We start from the raw sequence: 19829 nt of genomic DNA, 5'->3' as shown, positions 1-19829 counted from the left end.
AGTCAATCAGTTCAACTGGTGGAGGGCTGGAAGAACAGAAATGTCAGTAGAGATTGTAGCAGGAAGACAGAGGCATGAAGAAGACCAGTGGACATGCTACTGGCCTCTGAAAGGAAAAGTCCAGAGGCCTTAGAGTGGAAAGTTTTGGCTAAGAGTAAGAGTAATTCAAAACTGCTTCTTGAGCTGTATGGTCTATGACTAGGTTTGTCTCAGAACTATAAAGTACCATGGTAATATATTTTAATGAAATACATTATTTGACAGTGAAAAGTGTTAAAGGCAGCAAAAAGGAGGCTTGATCAAAATCACTATGTGTTATAAAACATGAAACAGAAGAAGAACAAAAGCATCTTCTGATTCTCCTAGACTTACTATACACAAACAGCAGAAAGTAGTGGGATGCAGGTTCAGGAAGGTGCCAACTTACTTCAATAACAATGGGAATTGCTTCAAAGCAGAGTCTGAGTCCTCCTCTTTTCTGTTCTCTGCCCAAGGTCTGCAGAGTCTAACAGATATTAGGAGCTTAATAGATGGTTCTTCACTGAACCTGTTGAGAGCTAGAGATAATTTTGGTTCCAAACAGGTCTCATTGTAAATGTTCCTTGAGAAACATAGCCAAAAGGCTTATCCTGAAGAAACCGGATCAGTTCCAGTATTTGGGTGTGCACTGAAGATAGGTCTGTTGGATTGTTGTCACTAGCAAGTTTGTTTTCTTTTGACACCAGCTTCATATCAACCAGGTTCTTGAGTTAAGAGAGGCTAGAGGGTTCTTCCTTATAATTCACTTGTTTTCTTAATCCTAAGGCATAAAAACTTTTTAAATCTGCAATATGTGATGCTACATGATGATAATGTAACTGACAATAATCATACAGAATCAAGCCAAATGTTCAAATTTGGAATGTTTCTGTTGTCCAGTTTTCTCAAATTAGCATCCTTGAATATTCTGTAGGAATGAGTCAAAACATGGCTCCCAGATTAGTAAGAAATGTACAGAAAGTTGCATATTATCTCAGTGATATGGATATTACATTATGTTGGACTCTTTTACTGAGTGAGACATCAAAAATCAGTTTAAGGATTAAGCTAAAATCACAAAATTCTGTCATTCCACAAATAATAAAATATGTGTGGAATGCAATGTGTATGCGAGAATCAGAAATACCAATTTGGCCACCTAGTAAATTAAGGATCTAGTTGTTAGGATTTTATTAAAATACCATAGAAGATACTAGTTATCTATGTTCATAATGTATTACAAATACATTATAATGATTGAATAAGTAGAATATAAATTCTTAAATTGTACACACATAGAAGATATATCTCTATTTCATTTTTAATTATGAGAAAATATATTCAGTAACTTCATACTAAACTGCCCAAGAAGTGAAAAAAAAAGTGTGGGGAAAAGGATGGGCCTCCCATTCTTTAAGAATCTGAAGAAGAAAAAAGCTGCCAAATAGATGATATTTCCAACTTTTGCAAGAAATATAAAGAACTATTAATGTGTGTCTTTATTTCCAGACAACTGGTACTTAATGTGGACCAATACATTACACAAATGGATACTTTCATACTCTTAAAAGAATTCTAGTCATTCTTTAGCAAATTACAACTTGTTACTATCATTAAACTCTGGAACAATCTCCAGAGAAGAATGAAATGTACATTTTTTTTAAATCATAAAAGGACTGTTTATATGTGCTTTATTGCATATTTCAATGCCATTGCTCAGTAGGGTGTATGTTGTTAGGTTTACTCTGAGCTGTGCTGATTCTGATCATCTTTAGACAAATGACATATAGGTTGACTCAGCCATTCAGTCCATGATTATAGTGGGTTTTCTGGGAAGAGGATCACAAGATGGGACTTCATTAGCTTATTGTGCCTTAATGACAAATCTCACAGCTGCAGCTTTTAAAGTGAGCAAAACTAAGACTGAGTTATTGCTTCTATAGGTGCAGCAATTCTAGAAAATCTGCACCTCCAAACAGTTAAAAGATCCACAGTGATTACATAAATGCCCTTGTGATAATACTATGTAAGTGTATTGTGCCATTAAATGTTTAGAGATGTTGCAATGCTGACTTTTAGAATAACTTGGCTCTTATGTAAAGTGGGCTTATTTTTAGAAAGCCCTTGATCATTTAGTCACAAAATAGGCTATCCTTACACAACTTATATAGTTTCTGCTATAAGTCAAGAAGCTTGTGTGTGTCGTGTTTTCAAAATAAGTCATGCATATACACATACAAATGTGTGTGTGTGTGTGTGTGTGTGTGTGTGTGTGTGTGCTGGTCCATGATAGAAAATACATATCATTTTTGAAAATCTGAAAACTGCTGTTGCAGAGAACTTACTCTGGTAGGGACTCTCCGTGGATACTGGTCAGGCCCACTCACGCAGAAGCAGCCCTCCCCATCAAAATTCAGTTTTCTTTGCTGTGGGATTATTATGTTTGAAATCAGAGATTCCTGAATGTTTGTGTGTTTGCTAGGCTTTCTCTCTCTGACATTCCATATCACTTCACAGGTTTTATAAATAGAATTTTCACCTCTGTATTTTCTATTTTTATGTGGAATGAACACGTGGAACAAGGCTCCTTTGGTACCTAAAGATAATCAAATATTCATTTGTCATGAATTTCAGTCTTCTGCCTACTTTGTTTAAATGTACTTACTCAGGATCTGGGGAGGAAGTGTAATAATCTTCATCATATCCCAAGTTGTCAAGCACCTAAGAAACTATTTGTTTTCTTGGTTTTTTTTTTTTTTTTTTTGGCAGTCACAATCTTCTTTCACTGTAACAGCAATTCCTGGGATTCCAGCCTCATGTTCCAAAAAGTTAAATTTTCAGCAGTTTGTTTGTGGAGAGAGCATCAAACTTTTCAGTTACATTATTTTATTACAAAATTTAATTTTCCTTAAAATATATAATCCTAAGCAGTGAGAAAGATTAAATAAGTATACTTATGAAACGAAAAGAAAAACATTCCAATATTTTCTTGTTAATACTTAACTGTAATTAAATTGATGCTTAAATGTGGCCCTAGATCTATCCCTCTACTGAATAGAACATATTTTACTCTTGTAACTCAGAAATAGTTTTGTTCTGAGGTCTGTGTTCAGCTTCAGGACTTAAAACCTATTTGATATAAAGTTTTCATATTTTTTTCTCAGCAACCAGTACCATTGACTTTAGTTCCAGCTAGAGTCTTCTTTTTATTCTCCCTAGATCCCTTGATCCTTAGTGCTAATGGAAGCTCTAATTGCTGTACCCTTTATCCAGTAGAACAAGACTGTTGTATAACAGGGCTCCACATTGCTTGGCTAGGTGGTTGTATGATCTTGGATGGGTTGGATCACATATCACTGGCTGCAACTGATCTGGGCTGACTTCATGTGAGATGACTTGGGCAACTGGGTTCTGCTCCATTTGTTTATCATCCTCCAACAAGCTAGCCTAGGCCAGTTCTGCTGGTGATAGCATAGGTGCAAGAGAAAGCAAGTTCCAATGCCCATTCCAAGCTTGTTACAGCTATTCTATTGGCTAACTAAGCCATCTGCCTATCAGAAAGAGAGAGTGGGAAAGCAAACTTGTTATATGAACAAGTATGAGAAATGGGGGAAGTAAAGAATTGAAATGATGGTTGCAGTTTAGCTTGAATAATTTTCTATTGTTTTCTTATTCATTTTTTTAATGGGCTTAATGAAAATAATGGGTTCTCTGTCATCTCTCCATTCCAGATTTAGGCATCTGAATTCAATTTATATACCTTACACCTTTGGGAATGATCAGAGGTTATGAATGTATATATCCCTAGAGACCCAGCAGTTAACTAGAATGAGCATAGTAGTCTAATGGTAAACATTCAAATTCAGTCCAAATAAATCCCATCCACCTGGCAAATTAACCTGCCAGGTCAATTTTCCAGCCATGGTCATATGATCTCTTAGGTCACTTTCCAGTCTGAGTTTTTAAGTCTATCAATAATATTCTATTCCCAATATGCTAGTACTGTAAAGGGAACTAGATTGCCCTCATATTACAGAACAGATGACAACTTCTCAGCTTCTGGAGTTAATTGTGTTCTCTGATGGTTTCTTCTCCTCCATCCTTTTTTGGAGACTTGCATTTAAAAGTAGGCAATGTGTGATTTCCCCAATGCTTATCATGAGAGCATTGATAATTGCCTTTGTCCGCAACCCTGATTTAAGCAACAAAATAAGACACTATATAAACCCCTTCTATGAACTTCACTGATTTCTGTAAGAATATATTCAGTTTCATTCAGTAACTCAGATAATGCAGCTGTTGCTAATCTTGTATCACCAAGTAAAAGATCATGTTTTTGTTTTATGTTAATTACAAAAGAGACTATACCTACTTGCACTTGATGATGGTCCTTTATTTTATTCCGAGAAAATTAAACAATGGACCAACTACCTTGACAAGCTACTGCTTCTCTTTCTAGTTCTTCACCCTTCCCACTAACTATTCTGAAAAAATACTTAGAGAAAACTCATTTGTCTAGCCTTTTTGTTTAAATTTGATGTCAAAGATCTATCTATGAGAACTCTAGGTTTGTCTTTAGCTGGTTAATTTAGCTTTACCCATAAGGAGTTCCAGATGCATAAGCACTTCATACTGTGAGTAACATGGTCTGTACCACTGTAGTAGATGCCAAGACGGAGGTCAAGAGGGCAACTGCAGCTCATTTGAGATGGCAATGAGTCTGATAGCTGGATGCTCTTAAGTACAGTGTTAACCTTTGCACTGGTGGCTAAGAAAGTTTTAAATGTCTTTTTACTTTCTCAAATGCCAAATTAATCGAGTTGATTAATCCAGGGAGGAGCAACTTAATACTATAAATTAATTAATTAAGTATATGACTATTTTATTAGTGGACTTGGCTGCTTATGTTTCCAGATAGGAATAAAAACAGGCCACTTACAAAGAATGACAGCATTTTTGAAAAGTTAATAATTTTTGAATTGAAAATTTGAGATGAATAAAATTATCAGATGAACAAGAGATCATTGCACTGTAGGGAGTGCCTAAAAACAGTAAGATCATGGAATTACTCCCAAGAGGTGAGACTGCCAGAGTGGTATCAACATAAGCACAGAAAAAATAACATAAATAGCTGCAAGGAGTCTTATTCCACAGGAATGGGGAAGATCATCCTAAAAGCCTCATTTCATAATAATTGTGTGAGGGAAAGTATGCTAACTTCTCTGATTTTTAATTGGAACACAAATTTTTCTCCTATGTAAATATTGATACTTAGTCATATAGAAGTTAACAACTGATCTCTATGTCATGTAATAATAAATGCCAAAAGAAAATTGTCAATGGTGAGATTTGGCTTCTTAAGCACATATTTTTCTTCTTTGTAAGGCATCTCATCTCTCTCATAACAGCAAATTAAGGTTCACAGGCTTTATTTTAAAAGATTTATAATTTTTCAGCTCAAGTGAGCACCAAAGCAAGATTTATCTGTTTTTCTCCATCTAGTGTTGTATATTATCAGTCTTTTATTTTATTTTATTTTATTTGCAAATGTTTTAGTTTTTGTTTAAAAGAAAGAAATACAAGTTTGGCATAGGTCTGACTACTCTTGTCATTTATATGAGGGGGTCTTTTCATTGTGTTAGAGGAGAGTGCTAATTTTGTTTAAGAGTTTGAGGTTGCCTTCCTTTTACTTTTTGGGTCAAAGCCTAGTGTAAATGTATTACCAGGTAATATTCCAGGCCATATATCTTAGCAGGGTGTTATTGTTCCAAGGTCCGATCTACTTTCAGAAGGACAATGCACTAAGGCCAATGACGGGACGTTTACGAACAATTTGTAGTCTGGTTTATCTGATAAACCAATTTGTGGGAATTAAACACAGTTGGAAATGTGTTTGGTGTTCATAACCTTTACTTCCCACATTGAGAATTTATAACTTAATTTTTTTCTGTGCACTTAAAAATTCCTTATTTGGTTGTTCAATACACCCCTTCTAAAGTTTTTATTTCTTCTCAATTTTAATTCATTCAATAAATATTTCTTGTACTGCTACTATGTATTAGGAAAGTTGGTAGGTATAACTAAGAATATAAATGCCAAGGGACAGGAGTGGAATAATTTGGAATTTACTAAATTATTAATTTGCCACTGAGTTTCTACTGATTGTAGGTGCAAGATATTTTGAGAAATAAGCGAATTTCCCAAGTTTTACAAATAATGTATCTGTAGAATTGGGGTTATTAATTGGTATTCTTATATATACTTCTATTCTGGTAGCATCATCTTTTTACATCAATTAGGGGGATCCTTATTATCCTAATTAAGCCATAAAATTCCTCTTCTTTTGCATTTACAGTGTTCAGTACAGAGCAAACACTCAAATGCTTGCTTCATAATTTGCCTTTAAACTACACATGCAGTTTTGAAAGTATATGCATTTCTTTAATCTGTACTTCAAGGGGAAGAAGAAAAATGTAAACTATTGAACATGTCTGTTAAAATATCAGGAACCTTATCTTTATGCCACAGAACCAAGGTTGGTGAAAGTAACTGTGCCTTTGCAGAATTGAGAAAATATTCCATATTTGGACCTAGACTGAGCTGGCCTCTTTGATATAATACCTCCTCTTTTTTTCTTTTTTAATCATATGAAGAATTTAACAGATCTATACTCAGCAGATCTATAAGTATTGTTAAGTATACTGACAACATTTTACAGCAGATATTTAGAACTTACTCATGTTGCATATCTAAGACAGTATTCATTGAATAGCAACTCCCCATTTCCCAGAAACCTTTTCCTACTGTCTGTTTCTATGAGTTTTACTTTTCTAGATACCTCATATAAGTGGAATCATGCAGTATTTGTGCTTTGTGACTGCGTTATTTCATTACATGATGCCCTTAAATTTCCTCTGTATGGTTGCATACAACAGGATTTCCTTGTTTTTTTAAAGCAGACTAATATTCTGTTGTATGAATTTACCACATTTTCTTAATCCCATTCACCTATAAGTGGACATTTTTAGGTTGTCTCCACATTTTAGTTCTTGTGGATAATGCTGCAAGAACATGAAATTCATGTTATTCAGATATATCTTTGAGATTCCAATTTCAATTCTTATGGATAAGAATCCAGATGTAGGATTGCCAGATCATATAATATTTCTATCTTTAATACTTTGAGGGACCTCCATACTGTTCTCCACATTGGCTGCACTGTTTTACATTCCCACCAACAGTGTGCAAGGGTTCCCTCTTTTCCACATCCTCAACAACACTGATCTTTTCTCTTTTTGATAACAGCCATCCTAACAGGTATGAGGTGATATCTCATAGTGGTTTAATCAAATTCTCTGATGATCAGTGATGTTGAGTATCTTTGTGTATACCTGTTGTCCATTTGTATGTCTTCTTATAATAAATGTCTATTCAGAAATCATATCTATATTTAAATTGTGTTGGGTTTCTGCTCCTGAGATGAAAGAGTTCCTCACATATTTTGGATATTAACCCCTTGTTAGGTATATAGTTTGCAAACATTCTCTCCCATTCCATGGGTTGTCTTTTTACTCCCTTTGTTATTTTCTTTGTGGTACAGGATCTTTGTAGTTTGATTATAATACCACTTGTCTATTTTTGTTCTTGTAGCCTTTGGTTTTTAGTGTCATATCTGAGATATCATGGTCAAAACCAATGTCATGGAGATTTTCTTCTATGTTTTACAGTTTCAGTTCTTTTGTTCATGTCTTTAATAGGTTTGAATTGATTTTTGTATGTGGTGAAAGATAAAAGTGAAATTTTATTCTTTTGCATGTGAATGTCCAGTTTCACCAACAGCATTTATTAAAGAGACTGTTCTTTCCCCATTGTGTACCCTTGGCACCCTTGTCAAAGATCAATTGACAAAATGTGTATGTTTACTTCTGGATGTTCTATTCTGTTCCACTAGTCTAAAGATAGATGTTTTTATGCTGATACCTTTGTGTTATAATTATAATAGGTTTGTCAGATATTTTGAAATCAGGAAATATGATGCCTCCAGCTTCGTTCTTCCTCCTCAAGATTGCTTTGACTATCCAGAGGACTTGGTGGTTCCATATGGATTTTAGGATTAGTTTTTCTATTTCTGAAAAACACTGCCATTGGGATTTTGAGAGGCAATGCATTGGATCCATAGATCATTTGGGCAAGTGTGGACATTTTAACAATATTAAGTCTTTCACTCTACAAAGAGAATATTTTTTCACTTATTTGTTTCATCTTTAATTTCTTTCATCAATGTTTTGTCATTTCCAGTATAAAGTCTTTCACCTAATTATTTCAGTTTATTTATGTATTTTTTATTGATGCTATTGTATATGGAACTGTTCTCCTGAATACCTTTCTGTTAAGTTCATTGTTAACATATAGAAACACAACTGACTTTATGTTAATTTTGTTTCCTATAATTTGATCAAAGTTTTTATTCTAATAGAATTTTTGTTTTTTTTTTTAGAGATTTCTACAATGTAATATCATACCATCTTCAAAAAGAGATAATTTTGCTTTTTTTCTTTCTTGCCTCATTGTCCTGCTAGGAGTTCTATTACCCTGTTGAACAGAAGTGACAAGAATAGATGTCCTTATGTTATTCTTGATCTTAGAGGAAAAAACAATGAGTAAGATGTTATCTGTGGGCTTGTCACATATGGTCTTTATTTTCTTAAGGAAATTTTCTTCTATTCCTAGTTTTTTGAGAGTTGTTTTTTGTTTTTGTTTTTGCAATCATGAAATGTGTTGAATTTTGCCAAATGCTTTTTGACATGATCAATTATCTATTGGCATGATCATGTGATTTTATTCCTCCTTCTGTTAAAGAAGTAGTTCTTAATCTTAGCTGCACTTTAGGATCACCTGGGAAATTTAAATATAATTGAAAAACATGCATATACATAAATGTGGGAGTAGACTCCTCAATCAGAAATATTATAAAAACTCTTTAAATGAATTTTAATTTGTATCCAGGGTTAGAAATGCTATTCTATTGATGGGGTTCATTGTGAAAAGATGAGGTTTGTCTCCAGTTCCCTGTGAATTTTGAATTGGATAACGAAGAAAAGAAGGAGTTTTCTGATAAAGAGACTTACGTGTGTCAAAATTCTTCATTCACTTTCTATGAAATGATCCTGCCTGTTATGTGGGAGGGACAGCCTGGGTGCCAGCATCAAGATAAAAAAGTGGTGACTGCATCAGGTTCTACTGTGAGCCACAGGAATAACTTTTCTGAGCAGTTACACAGTTGACCATATTAATCACCCTCAGCCTTGCCCAATGTATTAAATGCACTAGGCACTTTCTGAGATTTCCTTTCATTCCATTGTCAACTAAGCCTATAAAAATGAACCCAGTTTCCAGGGTTTCCAAGTTGGTAGTGATTGACCAAATGAATGTCTCAAAATCCTAAACCTTCCTATCCATAGAGTCGAGTTTAACTTTCCACCTTCCATTCAGCATCCATTCCAATGGACCGTCTCTCCTCTGACAGCAAAAAAAAAAAAAAAAAAAAAAAAACAAAGCCTTCCTAAGGCGACCAAATTCTGTCATTTCCTTTGTTAGGGCCTTATTTGTAGGAAATAGAAGATCTAATTGTTTTTCTTAGTTTTAACAGAGAGAAAGAGAAGTGGGGGTGGGGATCACAGGCAGAGACTGAGATAGACACTGAATATTAAGAACAACAAAGAAGGATATCAGATTGTGTGCCTTGGGGGATGAACCTTTACCTGGTGGAGGGAGGAATAGCTGTAGAACACTAGGAGTCATCAGACTCATGCACCATCATTACCAAAAACCATTAACTATATAGCTACCAACCTCAGATAGCTGTAGAGGTTGGCCCCACCTCTGGGCCAGTAATAGGGCTTCAGGTCAGGGAAGAATCCTGTACTGGTGAGAGAGTCATGTTGTGGGGAGCAGAACTAACAATGAGTTTCATTGCTTCTGAGAAAATTTTTATCTTACTTTGTAGATTATCACTTTTATTTTGAATCTTGTCCCCACTGCTTTCCAGTTGTGTGACATTGAACTGGATTTTAATTTCTCTGGGATTTAATTTGCTCATCTATGAAGTTCAGTGGGCAGTGCCTGGAACAGAGTAAGAATTTAATAAATATTTGTTGAGTGAACACCCAAAATGCTCTTCAACCCTAAAAGTGAAATGTGTGACCCTGAAAAAGAGGCACTTTCTCATCCAGATAAACAATCGAAGCCCATTTTGCTGCTAGATAGGAAAAGGAGCAAAAGTTGCTCTTAATATAAATGGTCTTAAAGAAAAATGCTGTGATTCTCCAGAACCCCATTTTGCAATGGACATCTGGGTGACATGGAAGGATGAGAGAACTTTTGTCTCTAGCCAAAATAACTCATACATTTCCAACTCAAGGTTTGTATCGGGTGAGGTTGTTAGAGTCCTAGCATTTCATAATATACATTTTCCTCCTGGGGAAGATGGAAAAGTTGGACTTGATATTGCTAAAACACATTTGTTTTTATTCTCATTCTTTGCCTCTTTTGGCTACTGAGCAAATATATGATCATTTGCAAACCTTATGGCATGTGTGTATGTATTATAAAGTGCACGTCCTTCCTGCTTGTGGATCACAAGCCAAAGGCAGCAATCACCTGGCCCCCACCCCAGCCATCTTTCAGAGGAAGCAAATGCATTTCAGTGACAAACACAGCTAGAATAAATAGATGAAAATAAACACATCCCTAGCAAAGAGCCAAGCATTTCTTCACTGTGGTAGCTATTTAGTTTCATTTTAAGCTTTTCCTCTTTAGCTTATTACAGGAAGATTTTAAACAGGTTTCAGGGTCCAAAAATTGGAACAAATATGAGGCCGAAAGTTCTTCCTGGCCTGAAATTACCTTGACAGCATTTCCTTCTGCTGTATCCCTTCCCTCTTTCTTTAGCCATTACTTCCTTGTTCCTTCCCTCCCTTCCTGTTCTTGAGTGCTCCTTGCTAGGCACTGTGGCTCAATGCTCCTCCCTGCCCATGTTCACCAGTTAAATTCCTCAATGTTAATTAAAGCTACCCTCAGGCTCACGGGGCTACCTTTGTAAGGTTTTTGTTCACACCCCTGGAGTCATCTTTGCATGACTGTGCTGACACTGTCCTCACTGGACTCTCAGTTTTGTGGTGACAGGTGGTATCTTGCTTTTCTCTGTACTTCCCACCTTGCACATGCTTAGTCTATGTTGGATGAATTTACCTGAACAGCATATAGGAGGTATAAAAATATATATATATATAAACTATTATATATAATATAGTATATTTTTAGATATTAAATATTTATTATATATATATATATAAACTTTTATATATACAATAGTATAATCATTTGGGCTGCAGGGGTAGGGAGGGAGGGCTGATTCTCCAATTCTCTTTTTTCCATTCACATTCTTGGAACTCCTGCAACCTGTATAGAAAACATCCTACCTAAGAATCTCCTTTGAAAGTTATTTCCTTCTCATCTACCTCTCTCTTTCAAATCCCTTTTGTATTCAGTGTCCACACCATACCTATCCGTTGTTGACTAGCTTTTGCTGTGTTCTGTGTTCTGTGTTCTCTGATTAATGTGGATTGGTTCTAAACAAATTAGAGCTTTGATAAGAGTCAAGAGATGTCCTCATTTTTGTATCTTTCACAATGCTTTGCTTCATACTAGTTTAGACTGGATGCTCAATAAATGTGTTAAGGGCCTGTAAATCAGAAAGCATTACACAATAGCTCGGTCACCAGGAAGCACCGCCCAGGGGCTCCTCCTCACGGTGGGAGTGCTTATTGTACATTGTTTCATTGGATGGTCAAAGCCGTGTTCTCAGAGCAGGTTCTGGCTTCCTGAGAAGTGGTTTACGATGTCATGCTTTCTGTTTTTGATGACATGAGCATACTCCCCATTTTCATAACCCTAACCCATATTTGTGAATACTTGATGCTTTGTTGGAACATGTCAGCCTTTGAAGAAGAGGCAGAGATACATAAAATCGTACTTGTTTGGGAAAAAAAAAAAATTGGCTATGATTTTTCTAGTTGTAATTTAGAACATACCAAACACTCATAACAGCAAATAAACCAGCTTGAAACTCACAGAACAAACTCCAAAATTCATTGTATAAAATTCCTGTATGATCTAATATTTAATTTAATAGCTCTAAAACCACCTAACTATTGCTCAACAATCTGTGAAAGTCCAAGACAGGTGTAGTGATACATGTTTATAATCCCAGCTACTCGGGAGGTGGAGAAGGAGAATTGCAAGTTGAAGGTCCGTCTGGGCGACTTAGTGAGACCCTATCTCAAAATAAAATAAGAGCTAGAGATGTTGCTCAGTGGTAGAGCATTTGTCTTGCATGTGCAAGGCCTTGAGTTCAATCTCTAGTACTAAAGAAAAAAAAAAACACTAAGAAAAGTCCAGAGAACCTTTCTTAATTCCCTGTGGTTGAAAGGAGATCAAACAACTAGAGGAGATGTTGTCTTAGAATATTTTCCCCAAATCTACATAATTTCCATTGAGATCAAATTTAGTTTCCACATTAGGTTTTAGTAACTCTCTATACAAAAGCCAGGGTCTCCAAGTTGGCAGTGCATTCAGTACATTTTATAATAAGAGATTATTATAGAGCAGAAGTGTTGAAATATAAAACTGAGGTCACAAAAATGTTATCTATGCCGAAGAAGCACTTTCAAGTCTACTCCACAATTTATGGCGCTATTTTTCAATCTGGGCCTTCACTCTTCCTGAGTTGACTTTAAAGCTGACTCTTCTGTTGGCTCATTAGGCTACATTGGAGCCTCTGGCAGGTTGTGAAGGATCAGTGTGGCCCCTGGCTACGTCTGTTCCCAGCCAGCTCCTGACAGATGAAGCCTGGCAGCGCGCCTCCTTGTTGTTGGTTGTATTATTACAGCAGAAAGCATTTGCAAAAGCTACATTTATCAGGTTGTCATAATAGTTTGGCTTGTGTATCTATCTGTTCAGAAAAAAAAATAAATCTCTCCCTTATCCCTAATCTGTTTGAGTCTTGTGATGTATCACATGTCATAGAAGTAGTGAGAAATTAACAGAGATTCTACATGGGATTCAGGGACCTTTCAACCAAATGCTTAAGGGAAAGGTATTTAAAAATTTTTTTTTTATTTGTTCTTTTTAGTTACATACGACAGTAGACTATATTTTGACTTATCATACCTACGTGGAGTATAACTTCCCATTCTTGTGGTTGTACATGGTATGAAGTTATACTGGTCATATATTCATATATGAACATAGGAAAGTTATGTCTGATTCATTCTACTGTCTTTCCCATTCCCATCTCCTTTCCCTTCCCCCATTCTCCCTTGTCCAATCTGGTGAACCTCCACTCCCTGCCCCTATTGAGTCAGCATCCACATATCAGAGAAAATGTTTAGCCTTTATTTTTTTATTTTTATTTTTTTTTGAGATTGACTTATTTCACTTAGCATAATAGTCTCCAGTTCCATCCGTTTACTGGCAAATGTCATAATTTCATTCTTTTGTATGGCTGAGTAATAGTTCATTGTATACATGTATCGCATAGAAAGAGGTATTTTTTTCTGTGTGCTTTTGGAAGTCCCAGAGCATCAAGGAATTCTCTCCTGTTCTAAAGTTACTTTTCTGCTATTGGGTATATTTTGGAAATGCATTGTTTTCCCAGAATGTTAGTGGCTTTGTCTGATGAAGGAACTTTAAACTCAAATGAGAAAAAGAATTAAGTGTGCCTACAAAGAAGTTCAAAGATGCTTTTTTAACTATTTAAGATAAGTTTTTCACAGATACATATTACCACATTGTATATTACTTGTTATAGAGAACTGTATAAGCAAAACTGCTATTATTTGAGGTAGGTGGTTGTCTGAAAGTACATGGTGGCGTGGAGAGAGGCGGGCTCAAAGTCATTGTCTCAAGTAAATATACATTCATTTAATGTGTGTTAAAAACAAATTAAAATCTATTAAATATTAGTAGTACTCACTAGAGGCGCATACTAGGACATCTCCAATTATTTAGAAACATGCTATATAAGAAAGATACAATATAAATGTAGTTGTCTGTAGATATTTTTTGAAGAAACAGTGCAGAATTTATTCTTGTTGTTAGGATCAAGCTTTCCCCAAATAATGTTTCCATGTGAACAAGGTTTGTTTTAAGACATGATAAATCAGAATTAACTATTGACTATGTTATATATGGGGTACAATATTAGTATAGGAATGACCTTTTAAGCCTGAGAGTGAACCAGAGCAAGGGAAAGATTAGAAGGCAGACTTGAAGAAGCCCTAAGGATGGCATGTCATTGAACTCCCTTTCTCTTCACTCCAGGTAAGACCTCAGCTATCCCTCTGTCACGCAGACTCCAGCTGTATCTCCAGGTGTCCAGCATCCATTTTGAGTCATAGATGAGGACAGTGAGGATCTGAGGATAACGGGTCCAAAGGTTCACATGGCTTCCTTTGTAGCAGCTAAATTGACTGGTAGCAGGTGTTGTTTTCTGAAAGAACCTCTTGCAATAATGTATCAACAGCAAAAGAAAAGAAGCCAGGGCTGCCCTTGGGCTTGGTCCTCTCAGGTGTTCTGAGAATTTGCAATTCCTCTTGAAGTTTTGCAAAAAGTGCCCAAATGTAGAAGTGTTTGGACTGGCTCCAGAGGGATAGCCTCGCTCTGGGTAACTCCAGTGAGTACTAACATGCCCATTCAAAATGAAGAAGGACAACGGTACCCCAGGATCCCGTGAAGTCAATCCCTGCTGTGGTTGTGAATCTGTTGGTCCTGTCTAATCCATGGTCACTTGAGGTCCCACAGTTTAAGTGTCCCATGGTCTCTCTGGCTTGGTTTGTTCTCCTAAAAAGGGCTCATAGTTTTCTTTTGGATGACTGGAAGAAGAGAGATATGTAAGCAGATGGACTGTCATATTTTGAAATTCTTTGCCTATGGCCACAATTGAAAGGCAAGTGGTGTTCAGCAAAATAATGTCATCTGCTCTTCTGCAGCAGCTTTCTTGGGTTTGAAAAGTCAGAGATAAAGCCTGAGTTTCATGAGGCTAAAACAAGTTCAGTTGTGCTTAAGGACTCTGAAGTTTTAAATGCACAGTTACGAGATTTTCTTGAAACTGTCCAATAATGTCACCAGAAGGATCTGTTTGCTCAGAAAGGAAATGAAAATAATTTTAAGATTGAAAAAAAAAAAAAAACGAAATCAAATACAGCTCTCTTTCTCTTAATAAAGACATATGAGCAGGGAAAAAAAGAAAGAAGAGACCAACAAATTGCTGAAGCAATTAGAAAAAAAAGTTTTAATTTTCTATGGCAAAAAAAAATTTTCTATGGCAATTCATCTCTTAAGGTTGCTAAATTATGATAATCAAAAACAAGATAGCACGAGGACTTTGGGAGTTGAAAGAGTCTGGATGGTTTTGTTATTTGTTATTGAGAGACAAAGTACATATACCTCAAGTCTACATTAATCTCATTTTAGTAGAGTCACAGTCTGAATAATTCACAAATAATGATCGTGATGGAGATAATCATTCTTTGAGAGAAGAAATTAAGTTCAAATTAATCTGTGACTGGTTAAGAGTGAAATACTGAAATAAACAAGGAAATTTCTCGACAGATTTGGATTGGGATATATTTTGATATTTATGTTGTGCTCTTTCACATTTGAGGCAGTTGATAACTGGTACAGTACTTGACTGACTAAACACTGTCCTGTGTCTGTTGTGTAGTTTGCACTGGGAGAAGGCATCAACTTCAATCCTGTGTTATCAGTGCTTTGTTATTTTTCTCAGAAACCATTTTGGATTAAAATTTCTGATGCTTGTTTTTATCTCCAGAGGTGAATTTTTAAAATTTGTTTAAAATGCAGGAACCCACTCAGCTGTTTTATATTAGCAAACTTAAAAAAGAGAGAGATTTCGTACTACTTGATTCTCAGATAAGGCTTTTGTGCCCAGATAAATATCTTGAATAAAGAAATTCACAGTTGGCAGGAACTAAAATCCTTGCAGTGGAATAGTCACATTGCTACTTATATAAAATTTATATTCAAGTTTAATAAATTTGATTTTTAAAATGAGCTTCTCTACACTGAAATTCTTCCACATTGCAACTTACTGATGAGTGTTTCTCTTGGAGATATTCCAGTGCGTGTTTAGGTTTGCTTTACTGGAAGTGGATTTACCAGAATTAAGAAGCAGCTGATAAATTGATGTAGTATCAATAAGATGCAGTTAAACCCCAGGCCCCTCCCTGATCAGCTTCCCAGATTTCTAGTCTCCAGTTCATCTTCAGCATATCTTGCTCCTTCACTTATTATTTTATCTACTTTCAAGTTGCCCAAACCAGGATTCAAAATCTCTGGTGTTTTCTGTTTATGGAGTTTTAAGCCTCAGTTTCCTTAGCCTCAGTTTTCTTATTTGTTAAATAGGATTGTTAATTTTTTTCAGAATTATTGGAAATATTTTAGTTAGATTTAATTAGAGTTAATGTAATAACACTGGGTTAGAGACCAATAGCCAGTGCTGAATATATAGTAGAAGCTAATATTCTGTTAGTATTCATAATTGGATAATGTTTTTCAATAATGAGTGTGAGCCAAATGTAAGCACTAGCACTTTAATATTATATTTCAGTTAAATTAAATAAGCTGTCAATTAAAAATTAATATGATATAGTAAAGGGAAGATAGTATAGAGATATAAAGAAATTATTTACAAATCAGTATTAGGTGCTAGACAATTATAAAATATTCTTTGGAAAATATAGCAAGCATTTTTTTTCTTTGCTTTCTTTTTTTGTTTGTTTTTACTAAGTAAGAAGTGTTTAAGTCGATCTTTTACATTGTATGCTATGTCTCCTGTTTCCAAGGATGCTTGTAAAATCTGTGTAGGTATTTATGATTTAATATATCTGGGGAAAAAGCACATTTAAATGAATGAAAAAGCATTTTTCTATTCTCTTTTGTTCTATTTTGTAAGTGATATCTCTCTAATAATTCTTTGGCATTTGAAAAGAGCTCCTGTATATTATCTCAGTTGGTGTTCACAACTTCATGCAATAATGTTCCCAGATCCATTTGAGAAATGAAGAAGTTAAGACACTGAGATCCAAATGGTTTATGCAAGTACAGATGCATAATCTATAGCCCTGGTCTTCAAACTTCTAATTCAGAATTAATTCCATTATTCATTTCATAGATATGATTTTAGGAAAAGAAGTTTTTTTAAGGATAAAAAAATAGAGTATTATTTTCAGTAATAAATATGAGTTCATTTTTTTAAAATCAAGAAGTCATAGTTAAAATTTTCCTGTTTTAAAACCTTCAGTGAGTGGGTCCTCTTTGCCTATTATGAAATTCAAAATTGAAAGTTATTTCTCTCTACTGCAATTCCCCACACAAACTCTAAATTCCAAAGACACAGATCTATTTGAAAATTTGCAAACATCCCAAATCTTTTCATGCTACTTTGCCTTTCTTACATATATATATATATATATATATATATATATATAGCCTCTTTTTAATATCTATCATATTTTTATTTATTATGTAAATAATTAATATGTCACCTGGTTTCATAATGCTTACTATGACTTAGGCACTGTATAAAATGATTTGCAGTTATTGACTTATCCTCAAAATAATCCCAGGATCTAAGTAATATTATCCCATTTTGCAGATGAAAACACTGAGGTATAGAATCTGAGGTATAGAGTCATGAGTCCAGAAAGAGAAGTCTGTTTCAAAGTGAGTAATCTTACCTACTGCATAGTATTACATATGCACTAGCGATTTCAATACCATTGTCTATTTGGCAAGCTATCAAAGGCCCTGCAGTTGTAAAATTCATCATTTCGACAATTTACCACCATCCCTAGCCTAACTCTCATGTTAAGACTCAGGAGCTTGATATTTTTCAGCAATAACACCAAGCATAGATCCTTCTTTTGGGGATGGACTCACAATGACTTGACCCATGAGATTAATGTTTCAAACTGAGGTGCCAGTTTGTTTAAGCACAGCAAGGAATAGCATTATCTATCACCTGGACCATATCCTTGTCAACATAGCCAGTGCTCTCTACCTCCCAGCAGTAATGAAAATCAGATCATTCTTGGCTAGCAGCTTGGTCCACATGGCATCATGGTGGGGAACATTCCTCATATGAGCTGAGCCCTGTTGGCATCAGCTAGGTTTCCATGAGCCGTCTGTTATCAACATAACGACCTATCCAATGGGTCATGGAAGACTTGAAGTTCATTGGCCTTTGTCTAGGGATTCTTGGTCGTGGGCACTGACAACTGTGCATTTCTGTCAGTTCTTTTTTCTGTGATTCTAATGTCTTACTCGTCCTTTCTTTTCCAACTTTAATGGGAATTAATACCATCAACCTAATTAAGGTCTTTAGACCTAAGATAGCCTTCATGTAATTGTGTTGTCAGATAACCTTTCCTTTTGTTAACATTCTCAAGACCTAACACAATTAGTAGATAGCATTTTTATACTGAATTATAATTATGTGATTGATTTTCTTAATAGCAGAGACCAAGTGATATTCATTATTCTTTGTATTCCCCTAAGTAAGCTTATTGCCCAGCACATAACAGCAGTTCTATGGATGTTTGCTGAACAAAAAATAAATTAGGAGGCATTAAAGCATTGTGATTATGAGTGTAAGCTCTGAGGCCAGATGGCCTAGTTTCAAATCTCAGCTGTGCAACTTAACGGTTGTATGATCTGGGCAAGATACATAACCTCTCTAAGCTTTAGTTTTTTTATCTGTAAAATGTATATGACGACAGTATCCCCCCTCTCAAGATTTTTGATATTAAATAAAATAACACATTTAACAAATTTAAAATTATACCTGGACTTCTTTAACTATTAGCTGTTCATGTGGTCATTAAGAGTTCCACAGTATAGTTTTACTTTTTCTTTGTAAAGTGTGACTTAGTTTGAAAAGAGCAAAATACTGCTGTTCATCAATTGTAATTATTGGATGTTTCACCAAATATCGATTGTTTTTGTTCACAAGAATTCAGTAAAATGGAAACTCCCATGTATTGCCGGTGGGAGTATGTAATGGTACAACCTTTATGGAATGCAATTTGGCAATAGTTTTCCAGAGCTTTGCAAAAATTCATTCCCTCTAGTTCAGTAATTCTCCTTCTAGAAATTTATCAATTTTAAATACATAGTCAGAAACTTGGATAAAGACATATGCTTAGGGATGGTTTATTACACCCTCATTTATCAAACCCTGTGGAAATTAATTAAAGGACAATTAATAGAATAATGATTATACAAATTATGTTATACCATTTGATGGAATATTATATAGCTCTCAATATAGTGTGGAAAATACTTCCAAAAAATTATAAGTGGGAAAAAAGCAATTTGCAAAATTGTATAATTGATAAGATTTCCACTGCACTGGAAAGAGATAAATAAGTCAAAATCATAGTGATTATCTTTAGAGGAGGCCATTACAGGGAACTTTTTTTTTTCATTTTGGTAATCTATTCTAAAACCACTACAATGAGGATGTATTTTAGAAATAAAGAAAATTGTTTAAGAATTATGTCTTTTCATATCCTTAGAAGACATGCTGAATACCAAGTTCACTTTTTATCATATTCAAGTTCTAAAGTTTTTCACCAAAATGTCTCTTTAGTTTTCTACCAGAAATAATGAAGATAACAGGAGTAATGTAATATAAACATTTTTCAGAAAACTTTTCCCTAAGATTTATT

General features: G+C 35.0%; 1 protein-coding gene across 2 annotated transcripts in view; it reads left to right on the top strand.

Moving 5' to 3' along the window:
• The window catches only part of Adamtsl1 (ADAMTS like 1), a 368881-nt gene that overhangs the window by 30084 nt on the left and 318968 nt on the right, over window positions 1–19829 (top strand). The gene's annotated exons all lie outside the window — the stretch shown is intronic.

Source organism: Sciurus carolinensis, chromosome 14, assembly GCF_902686445.1.
Source record: "Sciurus carolinensis chromosome 14, mSciCar1.2, whole genome shotgun sequence".
NCBI lineage: Eukaryota > Metazoa > Chordata > Mammalia > Rodentia > Sciuridae > Sciurus > Sciurus carolinensis.
This window is presented reverse-complemented; position numbering and strand designations above follow the sequence as displayed.